The sequence below is a fragment of the Vulpes vulpes genome, chromosome 16 (genome assembly GCF_048418805.1).
Source record: "Vulpes vulpes isolate BD-2025 chromosome 16, VulVul3, whole genome shotgun sequence".
Taxonomy (NCBI): Eukaryota; Metazoa; Chordata; class Mammalia; order Carnivora; family Canidae; genus Vulpes; species Vulpes vulpes.
The window spans coordinates 91,780,930-91,793,806 of record NC_132795.1 but is presented as its reverse complement, the minus strand read 5'-3'; the positions used below and the strand labels follow the sequence as shown (position 1 = coordinate 91,793,806).

At 34.1% G+C, this 12,877-nt stretch overlaps 1 protein-coding gene across 7 annotated transcripts in view; it reads left to right on the top strand.

Annotated features, from left to right (window-relative positions):
- WDPCP (WD repeat containing planar cell polarity effector) overlaps positions 1-12,877 on the top strand; it is a 448,174-nt gene that overhangs the window by 73,198 nt on the left and 362,099 nt on the right. The gene's annotated exons all lie outside the window — the stretch shown is intronic.

The following is a 12,877-nucleotide window of genomic DNA, read 5'->3' as shown; positions in this document are numbered from 1 at the left end:
GTTTTGTATATTTTGGAGTTGTTATCAGATGCATACTCATTATACATTTTTTTTCAGGTGTACTAAACCTCTAGTATTATGTATTGACCATCTTTATTTCTAGTAATGCCTTTTATCTTAATTAGTCTTACTTTTTTGTATACTTAATATTACCATACCAGTCATTGTTTGGTTAGTATTTTCATTGTAGATCTTTTTTTCTTTCTTACGTTGAATTTTTATGTGTTCTTATATTTAAGTATATCTTTTTAAAATGTCACTTATTTGTTTTTGTTTCTATTTTTGTTTTATACCAGTTTGGTACTCTCTTTTAGCTAGAGCCATTAATCCATTTATATTTCATATAATTGCTTTTATTTTTAGATTCATAGTCCTATTTTGTGACTCGTGTCTTATCTATTTTATGTTTCTCTCCTCTTTTGCTTTCTTTTGCATTGTTTTTTTAAAAAATAGTTTTTAGAGCAATTTTAGGTTTGTAGCAAAACTGAACAGAAAGTACAGAAAGTTCTCATATACCCATTGCCCCTCACTACCCACACAGAGACACATAGCTTCCCAGACCAGAATGGTACATTGGTTGCAGTAAATAAACCTACATTGACACATCATTACCCAGAGTTCATAGTTTACATTAGGATTCACATGTGGTATACATTCTGTGAGTTTTGACAAATATGACTTTATTTTTTTTTATTTTTTTTAAAGTCACATTTATATATATATATTTTTAATTTTTATTTATTTATGATAGTCACACAGAGAGAGAGAGAGAGAGAGAGGCAGAGACATAGGCAGGGGAGAAGCAGGCTCCATGCACCGAGAGCCCGACGGATTCGATCCCGGGTCTCCAGGATCGTGCCCTGGGCCAAAGGCAGGCGCTAAACCGCTGCGCCACCCAGGGATCCCGACTTATCCACTATTATAGTATGATGCAGAATTATTTCACTGCCCTAAAAATCTGTGCTTTCCCTATTCATCCCTCCCTTCCCCTAACCCCTCACAACCACTGATCTTTTTAATTATCTCCATAGTTTTACCTTTTTAAGAATGCCATGTAGTTGGAATCATAAAGTATGTAGCCTTTTCAGATTGGCCTCTTCCATTTAGGAATAAGCATCTAACATTCCTTTATGTCTTCTCATGACTTGCTAGCTCATTTCTTTATAGTGCTGAATAATATTCCATTGTCTGGATGTACCACAGTTTATCCATTTATTGACTGAAGGACATCTTGGTTCCAAGTTTGGCAATATTGAATAAAGCCGCTATAAACATCTGTGTGCAGGTTTTTGTGTGGGCAAGGGTTTTCATTTCATTTGGGTAAAATACCAAGGAGTGTGATTGCTAGATCATATATGGTAGGGGTATATTTTATTTTGTAAGAAACTGCCAAACAGTCTTCCAGTGTGGCTGTATTCCAACCAGCAATGATTGAGAGTTCTTACTGCTTAACATTTTTATATTTTGTGTTGTCAGTGTTTTGTATCTTCACCATTCTAGTAGGTGTGTATTATCATTGTTGGTTGATTTTAAAAAAATCATTTCATATTCCCCTTCTACTGGTTCGGAAGTTATATACTTACATTCTTTTAGTGGGTACCCTAAAAATTACACATATTGTACTTTTTAAGTTTGAAGGCCAGCTAATACCTCTATTTTCTTCTCAGATAATATAACAATCTTATACCTTTTTTTTTTGAATAGGCTCCATGCCCAGTGTGGAGCCCAGCATGGGGCCTAAACTCACCACCCTGAGATCAAGACCTGAGCTGAGATTAAGAGTTGGATGCTCAGTCAACTGAGCCACCCAGTCACCCCAACTTAAGATCTTTTTAATTATTTTTTGCTTGCCTGCTGACTTACATGTTACTGCTGATTTATATTTCAATATGTTTTTTGGAAATCTCGAAAGAAATTATTATACGTTTAGCACAGGGTTTCATACTTGTGTTTCTCACCTTTCTTTTTTCCTTTCTTGCATCTCGGAACCCCATTTAATTGGGTTACGTTCCCTCTGCCTTAAGTATATTCATAGAATTGCCTTTCTCAGAGTTGGCTGGTATCAGATTTTCATCTTTTGTCTGAAAATGTCTTTATTTTGCCCCAATTCTTGAAAGATAATATTACCAAGTTTAAATTTTTAGGATCACAGTTTAGTTTCTTTTACCACATGGTTTCTCATGGCTGTTGAAGTCAGCTGTCAGTCTAATTGTTGCTTATTTTAAGTCAATCTGTCTAACTGCTTTTAAGATCTTGGCTTTGTCTTTGGCCTTCTGCAGTTGCATAGTGATGTGTCTGGGCATGAATTTTTTTTTTTTTTCTTTTTAAATCCAGCTTTGGATTTGTTGAGCTTTTTGAATCTGTAGATTATTGTTTTTTATCAGTGTGAGAAATTTCTTTGTATTTCTTCAAATTTTGCCACTATCCCAATCTCTCCTATTGTTTCTGAGCAATAATCAGACATACTAAGTAATTTCTCACTTTGTAGTCTAAGGTTTTTTGTTTTTTGGGTTTTTTTTTTTAGAGGTTTTATTTATTTATCATGAGAGAGAGAGATAAAGACATAGGTAGAAGGAGAAGCAGGCTTCCCATGGGGAGCCTGATGCGGGATTCAATCCCACAACATGAGCCAAAGGCAGACCCTCAACCATTGAGCTGCCCAGGTGGCCTCCACTTTTTTTAAAAGATTTTATTTATTTATTTGAGAGAGAGAGAGTGGGAAGAGGAGCAGAGGGAGAGGGACAAGCAGACTCCATGTTGGATACTGAGCCTGACACAGGGCTTGATTCCAGGATCCCAAGATCATGACCTGAGCCGAAATCAAGAGTCAGTCTCTGAACTGAGCTACCGAGGCACCCCTCCAGCTATTTATTCTGTTAATTTTTTCCATTGAGTTTTAATTTCAATTAAGTTTTTTTTTTATTTCGTGGAGTTTTATTTTTTTCTAAAATTTGTCCTTTAAAAAAATAGTTTACTATTCTCTGCAGTATTTTCAACTTGGGTTTTTATTTCTTTAAATATAAGGATAGGTATTTTATTACCTGTGCCTAGTATTTCCGACATCCTATCTCTTTGAGTTGTTTCTGCTTTCTGTTGCCTTTGTTGATTCTTATTCATAATGTATTATGTCATTCTTTATTTGAAAAATTAATTGGAACTCTTTGAGGTCTGAAATGAAAGTGTGTATTCATTCCTTCAAGAAGAATTTTGTTTGCTTCTGCCGTACAAATCACTTACTGATCTGGGACCACTTTGGACTAAATTCAAAACTTAAAATGCATTGAATACCCATGTTAAGAGAATTTGGACTGTATTTCTATGTGATGGCTGACTTTAGGCTGCACTTTCTTGGGAGCAGGATCCTTTGGCTTCCCCTTTAGTCCCAAGCAACTTTCTTTGATGTCCTCTAGGGATTAGAGGGGTTGGGTGGGTTTACTTCTGTTTTGTTTTTACACTGAGATGTAGTACTTCAGAGTTTAAGCTTTACAATGGGAATGGTTATTTATTACATTCCCTACTTTGGACAGGCCTACATTCTGCCTTTTCTCTTGAATTTAAAAGTTACATTACTCTTTTTCTCTGAGTTTATATTTAAGGTCCTGAATTATCTATTACCACATATCTTATGCATTAAAACATTTTTTTTTAGCATTAACCACTTTCATTTATTGTGCAGGAGGAATTGGGATAAATAACACCCTCATCTCTTCTTTCTATTGACCTAATTATAAGCTAAACTTCTCACAAGCATCCGTTATAATCATTCTGCTTCACTGAACATAGTATCGCATAACATTTTATTGGTTATGGTGCCATGGGATTCTAGGTTAGGCCTAGGATCTTAAAAGCCATGACTTTCAGAATCTTGAGAGACTTTATTATGATTTGGCCTCTAGGATCATGGGATCTCTGGACCAGTATAGCAAAGGGAAAGTTTTTAGTAAGTTTTATATAAGTTAGAAAGTTTTTGAGCCATAGCCACATTTCATTACTTTTGCATTTGTTACCATAGAGCCCAATTCTCATGCCAAGTAATAGCGATCTAATGAATATGTCAGAAGCAACTTGAGGAGCTAGACGAGTAAACCTTTGCAGACCAGTGTTCCATTTTTTTGCCTTGGAGGTGTCATATTTTTATGTACTTTCAGTCTTTAGGGATTATGAGGTTTTCCATAAACACTTAAATGTTTTCAGGTGGGTCTGAGCTTTGCTTGATATTGTGGCCAAGAATATCACTTGGATCATTTCTATGTTCAGCTTTAGACAAAGTATATAGATCATACCCTTCAACTAGGGAATTTGAAAATTAAAATATCCAAAGACAAAAGAAAGGGTAGATTATCACAGGATGGATTTAAGAGATAAGAAAATGGATGATGATAGAGGCCTAGTGCTGGAGAACAAAGGGAAATAGACCCTATCCAAAGATTTGATTGCATACTTCTCCTGTTTAAGTGGGGAACCTAGACTAGTTTTCAGTTTGGATTGAAGCCCTCCATTTTCATGCCTCTGTCTTCCTCTCCCTTCCTACCCCCCTCCCCGTCTCTCTCTCTTTCTCACACACACACACATACACACACACATGCACACGCACACACACACAGGCACATTTTAACACACTTTAACACTAGCTACTATTCTAAGCCAAAGTGTATTTGGCTCTCTCCTGGCTTTCAACACTGGAGGTTGGCAAGTTGGAGGACTGGTATACTTACCAGCCAGGGAATTCTGTAATCTACAACCGTGGCACCCTGCTGCTAGAAAAGGAATAGGTTTGTCTCTCCAAGTATAAATAATAGAACTGATGTCTTTGGTAGGGCCTTAGAGTACCTTTCTGTTCCACCTGGATTTCCCTTTCTCTCCCTCCAATTTACCTTAAAAATGTTTGGTTTTGACTATAAAGGCAGTGTTGATTATAGTAATTCATGTGAACAGTTTGTCATTTATGTTTGATTATCATGTAGAGCAGGAAATATGACTTATAATCATCATGTATATTATTAAATAAGTGTGAGGTTAATATTGGAAATTTAGCTGATATTTTATCATCCATGGATGCACATTTAAAGAAGTTGTTGCCCAACAATATAACAAGAACACTAATTCCAAAAACTCTAATATTTACTGAGGAAGTAATTATAGTAGTATAAATATAGTAGTATGTCTTTTTTATTTTTTTAAAGATTTATACATTTACTTGAAAAAGAGAGGGAAAGAAACTAGGGACAGGGAAGGGCAGAGAGAGGGAGAGAGAGTCTAAAGCAGACTCCATGTTGAGCACAGAACCCAACATGGGGCTTGATCTCAAAACCCTGAGATCAGGGCCTGAGCCAAAACGAAGAAACCAAGAGTCAAGATGCTTAACCACTGGTGGCACCCAGGCTCCCTAGTAGCGTGTCTTTCTTATACATAGTTAAATAGTCTTTAAAATGTAATTCTGGGTGGAGAACAGGAACAAGAGCCTACCCTGTTACCCTCAGGAAGCCAAAGAAGTAGAATATAAGAGAAGCTTTGTCACTGCCTTTGACTATGAAGAAGCCACTCACCATTCTCATTTGTCTTTGTTAATTTTGCCGTAGAAACACACTCTAGATTTTAAAATGTGATTCTTTTTGAGGTAATATATAATCAGTTTGAGCACATTTGAAATACATTATTTTCAGAATTGTGAGCCTACCTCAGAATACATTTAGATTATTTAAATCCCAAAATATAACATTTTAATGCATCTCAATCTATTACAATTTTATAAGTGAAACAAAGGTGACAAATGAAAGTTTGGTTGGTTGATGTAGTACTGTGGTGTCTTGATGGTAATGGTGGTGGTTTTTGTTTTCTAAATACTGAGAAAGCTTTACTAACTTTGTAGGTTTATTGCCTGGTGAACACTAGGTGGTGCAATTGTGCAAGGACCATATAATGAAGTATTGGAAGGTTTTTTTAGTGTTTTGGAAGACGGGGATGAAATTAGAATTCCGGTTTGAGGAAACTTTGGAATTATTAAATACTAAAATACATGGATGAATCTTGCTCTTTTATTAGTTGTTCTGGGATGCAAATGGAGCCTATCTTGTGATTTAGATTACAAAGGCCTCAAAATATCTGTGTACTGTTTACATTGCATTTTAAGCTCAACTAACTATAGAAAGAAAATAGCTCCACAAAAAACAAAAAAGAAAAGTGATACAATTTGGTTTTCTATAAATATTTCAATATTGAACTGCTTTACAACTATAACTAAATAGGCTTGCACTGTACTATTTAAATAATTCTAAAATACCATAGGATTTCAGCAGTCATATGTAATATTTCATCTTACCAAGTGATTGTTGATCAGTTAAAACTTGAAAAGTAGCTTTCCTCCTGGTGTATTTTGTTTTCTTTTATCCATTAAAAAAACCCCAACAACCTTGCATCCTCATGTAGGTTCAGGTCATTAAATTAGTAAATTGAGGATTGAGTTTCTGAAATGAAAAATGATTGTTGGGCAGCATGGGTGGCTCAGCGGTTTAGCGCTGCCTTCAGCCCAGGGCGTGATCCTGGAGACCCTGGATCGAGTCCCACATTGGGCTCCTGCATGGAGCCTGCTTTTCCCTCTGCCTGTGTCTCTGCCTCTCTCTCTCCCTCTCTGTGTCTCTCATAAATAAATAAAAATCTTAAAAAAAAAAAAAGAAAAATGATTGTTGATTTATGTGTATATTAAAGAGAAGAAAAGAAAATATTCCTCTACAGATAAATATTTAAAGTTTTAAGTCTTAATTCTGAAAGTCCCCCCCCCCTTCCCCTTTTAAGCTTTTTTCCAACTTGAGATACACTTCTTTTTGGAATTAAAAAAAGTCATTTATGTCTTCCACCAATTTAATGAATAATGTTTCTGTTACATTTGTATTTAAATATCTTTATTTAGGAAGCAAAAAATAAAACTATCTTATCATTTTGAAGCATTCACCAGTAATCACAGAAAAATCAGAATCAATTTAAGTAGCTTACTTCAGTAGGCTTCTATGAATGACAGAATTACACAAACTATATTGCATTTTTACATGGTATTTTTCTAATTGAATCATATTCTCTATCAGATACAGTTACACAAAACTGATTTTAAGTTTCATTTAATGTACTGCGACAACTTTATTTTAAAACTAAATTTCCATGTACTATGCAAAGATTATAACATTTTCAGAAATTTAGATTTATGTTTTATGAAATTTTTTCTTGTTAACATTATAATACTTCTCTTCAAGACTGCCACCTTTAGTGTTTCTCTTTTGAGAGAAAGGATCTTTGATATTTCTATTTTGAGGTAATATTATTTCATTCTTATGAATAAAGTCATTTTCCTTTTTGGGAAATGGGTATATGTGTTCATAGACAGATACACATACATCAGAGTCCAGCCAGCTGAGCCATTGCTCATGGCTCATTTGATGCTATATATTTTTATTTTAAATTTATTTTCACAGTCCCCTTTGAAACTTTTGGAATGTAACATGTAATTAATATTTTGTTTAAAAAATACAGATTAGTATTTTAGTCATGTAAGCCAGTTTTAGATAAAATGTTATAGAAACAATTTATGGAATTGAAAAATCACTATTTTTATAGTAGTTGGCAGCCTTATAAAATGACTTGCTGTTCCTGCAGATATATCCATTATCATAGTTGTCCCTATTTAATGGTACCCATGTTAGCTATATTAGCCAGGGGGTTGAATAGCCATGAAAATGGGAGTGCCCTCTGACCTCAGAAATCATTCTTTTAAAAAGAGGACTGAAACATTGGTGATAGGAAATTTGAATTGCTCTTGCAGCTGCAGTGTTTGTTCTGTGAATACTTAATTTAGTCTAAAGCTATACTTTTTCTTCCAAATCTGTCAGTCTTTCAGAAGCATCAAATTCACTTCAGGAAGAAAAAAAATACTTCCTTCCCAGGCTTGTATTATTGAATGTGGTATTCAGGCTTCAAACAGTTTCATTTAAGTAATACATATAGTCTTAAGAATGGGAATCCTCACATTTGACATGCTCTGTTAAATATATAGCTCATTCAGACCCCGTTCAAGATACTGCTATGCAGGCATTTATTTTGGATAATCCTTTTAATGACTATAACTCAGCTTCCTAGCTATGTAAAAGATTGGTAGAGTGTAGAGATATAAGTGTGTGTGTGTGTGTGTGTAGTGTATATATATATATATATATATATATATATATATATATTATTGTGTAAATATGCATATCTGTGTATGTTACATAAGTTTGTTAAAGTTTTATAAAGAATTTGATTTTGTGTTATATATGTACATATTTATTTAGATATTTGAAAGAAAATGTGCGAGACCTATGTTGATGTGGGGGGAGTTACACATAGAACACTCATTAGGGTAATAGGATTGCTATGGCTAATTCTCACATGCTGACCAAAAATTTAGCCCAAAGAAATTTGACAGTGGTGTTTAAAAAAACATATATTGGATCATGTTCTCATTACTTTGAAATTATAAACTCGCCTTGGCTTTTATTTATTTATTTTTTTTCGCCTTGGCTTTTATAAGATTCTTCTACCCTTTTAAACCTTTTATTAGTAATGTATTTGTCGATCAGAGAAGGGGTAAGAAAAGGGCAGAAACCTAGCATTTGCTACTTTAGTACCAACTGATGCAAAATCAAAATATTTGCTATATATTTTAACGTTTGTTCTATATATTTCATAATGTTAAATGATTTTGAAAAAACAAACGAATATTATAAAACAACATGAAAGTAACCTGAAGTTTTTTCAACATTATACATTTAAGAATTATGTAAAATACAATACCATGTATGATTATTACTTACTTTATAACATGCTATATTGAATTCTAAATCCTGACAGTAAGAACTCTTTGGTGCAGTTTGGAAAATGATGAAGCATTACTGAAACCTGTTTGAGTTTCAATGCTTAAGAAATCAAAATGGGGTAAATTAAAAACTGAAATACAGAATTTATTCATGTTTTAATTAGAAAAATAGTTACAGTGAAACCCTACTGCTTTTCTTCATTTTCTGTTGAAAATAAACAATCGCATATAGAGACGTATTAATAGAAAGAAAAGACACTCTTACATGCTTTCTGGCCCACTATTCACATTCCTTTATTTCTGAAGGGTTAGAGGTGCCTCTTGCGAGTACCATCCATGTCTATCCCTTAGGGAACCGTCAGAGGAGGCTTTCATATCAGCAAGCTGCTTTCTCTACTTGCTTTACTTGAACAGAGCGTGTATATAATTAGTTGCTCTAGAAGTGAACATTTTATGTGATAAACTCTCTGAATTCTATACCTTCTTTTAATTCATTAGATTAATTTATTTATACTAGCTATTAGTAACCTAACTTTATAGGAGTTTAACATCATTATAAAAGAAAAACAAATATTTTGATGTTTTAGAGGAATGTTAACAGAGGTCAAATAAATATTTGTCTTGTTTATAAAAATAATTTGTGAATTAAATAATATTTCTTAATATTGGAAACTTGTTTTTGTATTGAATACAATTATGCACATCATCTTTAAGCCACCTTAAATAGTGATATAGAAACAATTACTATAGAGATTTTTAAAGGCAAGTTGTTTTTAAACTTAGTTGCTTTTCAAAATCGTACTTACTACAAAGCTACTGGAACATAACCTTTTAATAGAATGCCTTGCTTCTATTTAGAATAACAATAAAAATGAAGTTTTTGGAGTATTTAAGAAATAGGGAATACTGGGACGCTGGGTGGCTCAGCGGTTGAGCATCTGCCTTCAGCTCAGGGCATGATCCTGGAGTCTTGGGATCGAGTCTGGCATAGGGCTTCCTGCATGGAGCCTGCTTCTTCCTCTGTCTGTGTCTCTGGCTCTCTCTGTGTGTGTCTCTCATGAATAAATGATTAAAATCTTAAAGAAAAAAAGAAGAAATAGGGAATACAAAGCATGTCCTGAGTCACTGAAGAAGTGATTTATTAGCTATTATCTACCTATCTGTTCATCTATCAATAAATGACATTATTTACTAAAATTGTTGGTTCTCATTCTCTGATTGCCTGTAGTAGTTCCAACTATTAGAAAGAAATGTGCGACTAAAAATTAGCTTGATAATACTTGGAGTAATCAAAGTATTACTAGACATAATTTTTAATCATCATTTGTGGAACAGACTTTATTCAGCATACTTATTAGCTTATTCTAACTATATGTTATAGAAGTTTTGGCAATGTGAAAGAATTTTAACTGCTTTTACCTTGCTATATATGTATAGTTTTTACTTCAAGTGAAAAGAGGGGTTTTAGTTGTCAAAAATTAGCAAAACTGCAGTGAGATAACAGTTTTCTATACAAGTGTAAATTGTGAGTTCACTGTCTTAGAAGAAAAGACAAATTAAAAAAATAATAATTGCATATATCTGGGAAAAGTTTTACCTCTTATCAAATACTATTTTTGCTAAAAATAGTTTTCCTTTAAATATTTCAGCAACAGGGCAGCCTGGGTTGCTCAGTGGTTTAGCGCCGTCTTCGGCCCAAAGCCTGATCCTGGAGACTCAGGATTGAGTCCCACGTCGGGCTCCCTGCATGGAGCCTGCTTCTCCCTCTGCCTGTGTCTCTGTCTGTCTGTCTGTCTCTGTCTCTCTCTCTCTCTCATGAATAAATAAATAAAAATTAAAAAAAATATTTCAACAACAGATGATGAAACAATATTCTTTAGCAGTTTATAAGTTCTGGGTGACTTGTGTTCAGGAATTGCAAAGAGGAAAATTGAGAAGAGTCTGGGAAATAGATACAAGTCCATGAATTTTTTTTTATATTTGTTTATTTGAGAGAGAGAGCATGGGGAGGGGCGAGCAGGGGGATAGGGAGACAGAGAGTCCTCAAGCAGACTCCCTGCTGAGCACAGAGCTGGATGTGGGGCTCCATGCCAGGACCTGAGATCATGACCTGAGATGAAATCGATCTGGCTGCTTAACCAACTGAACCACCCAGGTGCTTCCAGCCCAAGAATTCTAATGACTAAGTCTATATTGTTTGAAAATACCTACACTAACCACAGAGTTATTTTGCATCTCACCTCATATATCTCAGTACAAAATAAAAGTGACTGATTTCCATGAATAAATAATTTACTTTTCTTAAATGTTACTTCATTAGCAGTGATAGGATTCTGACTCTCAGAACCATTGGAGAGTGAAATTCTATCAGACTAGTTTCATCTTTTCTGCTAGCTTTACTACTTTAAAAACTGTAAACCCTTAATAAATTGCTGAAATCTTGTTAGTTTGAAAATACATGTCAAAATAGTATGTGCTTTAAAAATATTTTCCTTGAATGAGACATGAATGAATGCTTTTAAAGGAGGTGTTGACACTAGTGATTTTCATGATTTGTATTAAGCTATAAGGAAAATATACAGGATGATGTAGTATATTTAAAACAGACTTATGTCAGTAATATATGCTAAAATTGTTGGGGTATAGAAATCATCTTCATAGCTGGACAACCTTGCTTGCATGAATTTCTCTCCCTTTGAGTACCCAAAGCAATTTGTCAAAAGTGAATTTTTAATTTTTAAGTGATGGTTTAAAGTATGTTAAGATGAAAGCTCTAAACTCAAGTAGATTACAGTGATATCTATCAGATAGTCATATTTCTCAATGTCTTATTTTTCTACATTGGCATATTAGTAAACCAGTTCATATGTAGTGAGTTGATTTTTATTTTTAATGAATTATTTTATTTGAGTGTCATTGGCACATGGTATTACATTAGTTTCAGGTGTACAACATAATGATTCCACAAGTTCATACTTTATGCTACCTTTTTTGAAGTTTAAATTCAGTTAGCCAACATATAGTACATCATTACTTTCAGATGTAGCTTTTTAGTGATACTTTCTGCTATCTATGTTCACCACAGTGTAGCTACCATCTGTCACCATACAACACTATTACAAATGTCATTGACTGTATTCCTTATGCTGATCCTTTTATTCCCATGACTTATTCATTTCATAACTGGAAATTTGTATCTCCCACTTTCTTTCACCCATTTTGCCTATCCCTCCTAAACTCCCTCCCCTCTGGGAACCATCATTTCTGTGATTCTGTTTTTTGTTTGTTGTTTCAGATTCTACATATGAGTGAAATCATATGGTATTTGTCTTTTTTCATCTATTTCACTTAGCGTAATACCCTCTGGGTCTATGTTGTTGCGAATGGCACAATCTCATCTTTTTTTTATGGCTATAAAATATAAGTACACACACATACACATGCACACAGCCCTTCTTCCTTATCCATTTTCTATCGATGGATGCTTGGATTGCTTCCAGATCTTGACTATCATAAATAATGCTGCAGTAAACATAGGGGTACATGTATCCTTCCAAATTAGTATTTTTGATTTGTATGGAGTAAACACTCAGTAGTGGAATTATTGGATAATATGGTATTTCTATTTTTAATTTTTTGAGGAACCTCCATTTTGTTTTCCACAGTGGCTAAACCAGTTTACATTCCCACTGACAGTGTGTGAGCGTTCCCTTTTCTCCACATCCTTATCAACAACATTTGTTATTTTTTATCTTTTTGATAAATGCCATTATGACAGGAGTTAGGGGATATCTCATGGTTTTGATTTGCATCTTCCATCTTTTTTTTTTTTCTTCCATCTTTTCATATTTGGTTGGCCATCTATGTCTCTTCTTTGGACAACTGTCTCTTCAGGTTCTCTGACCATTTTTAATTAGATTACTTGGAGTTTTTCTTAGTGTTGAGTTGTGTAAATTCTTTATGTTTTGGATATAAACCCCTTATTGGATATGTCATTTGCAAATATCTTCTCCCATTCAGTAGGTTGCCTTTTTGTTT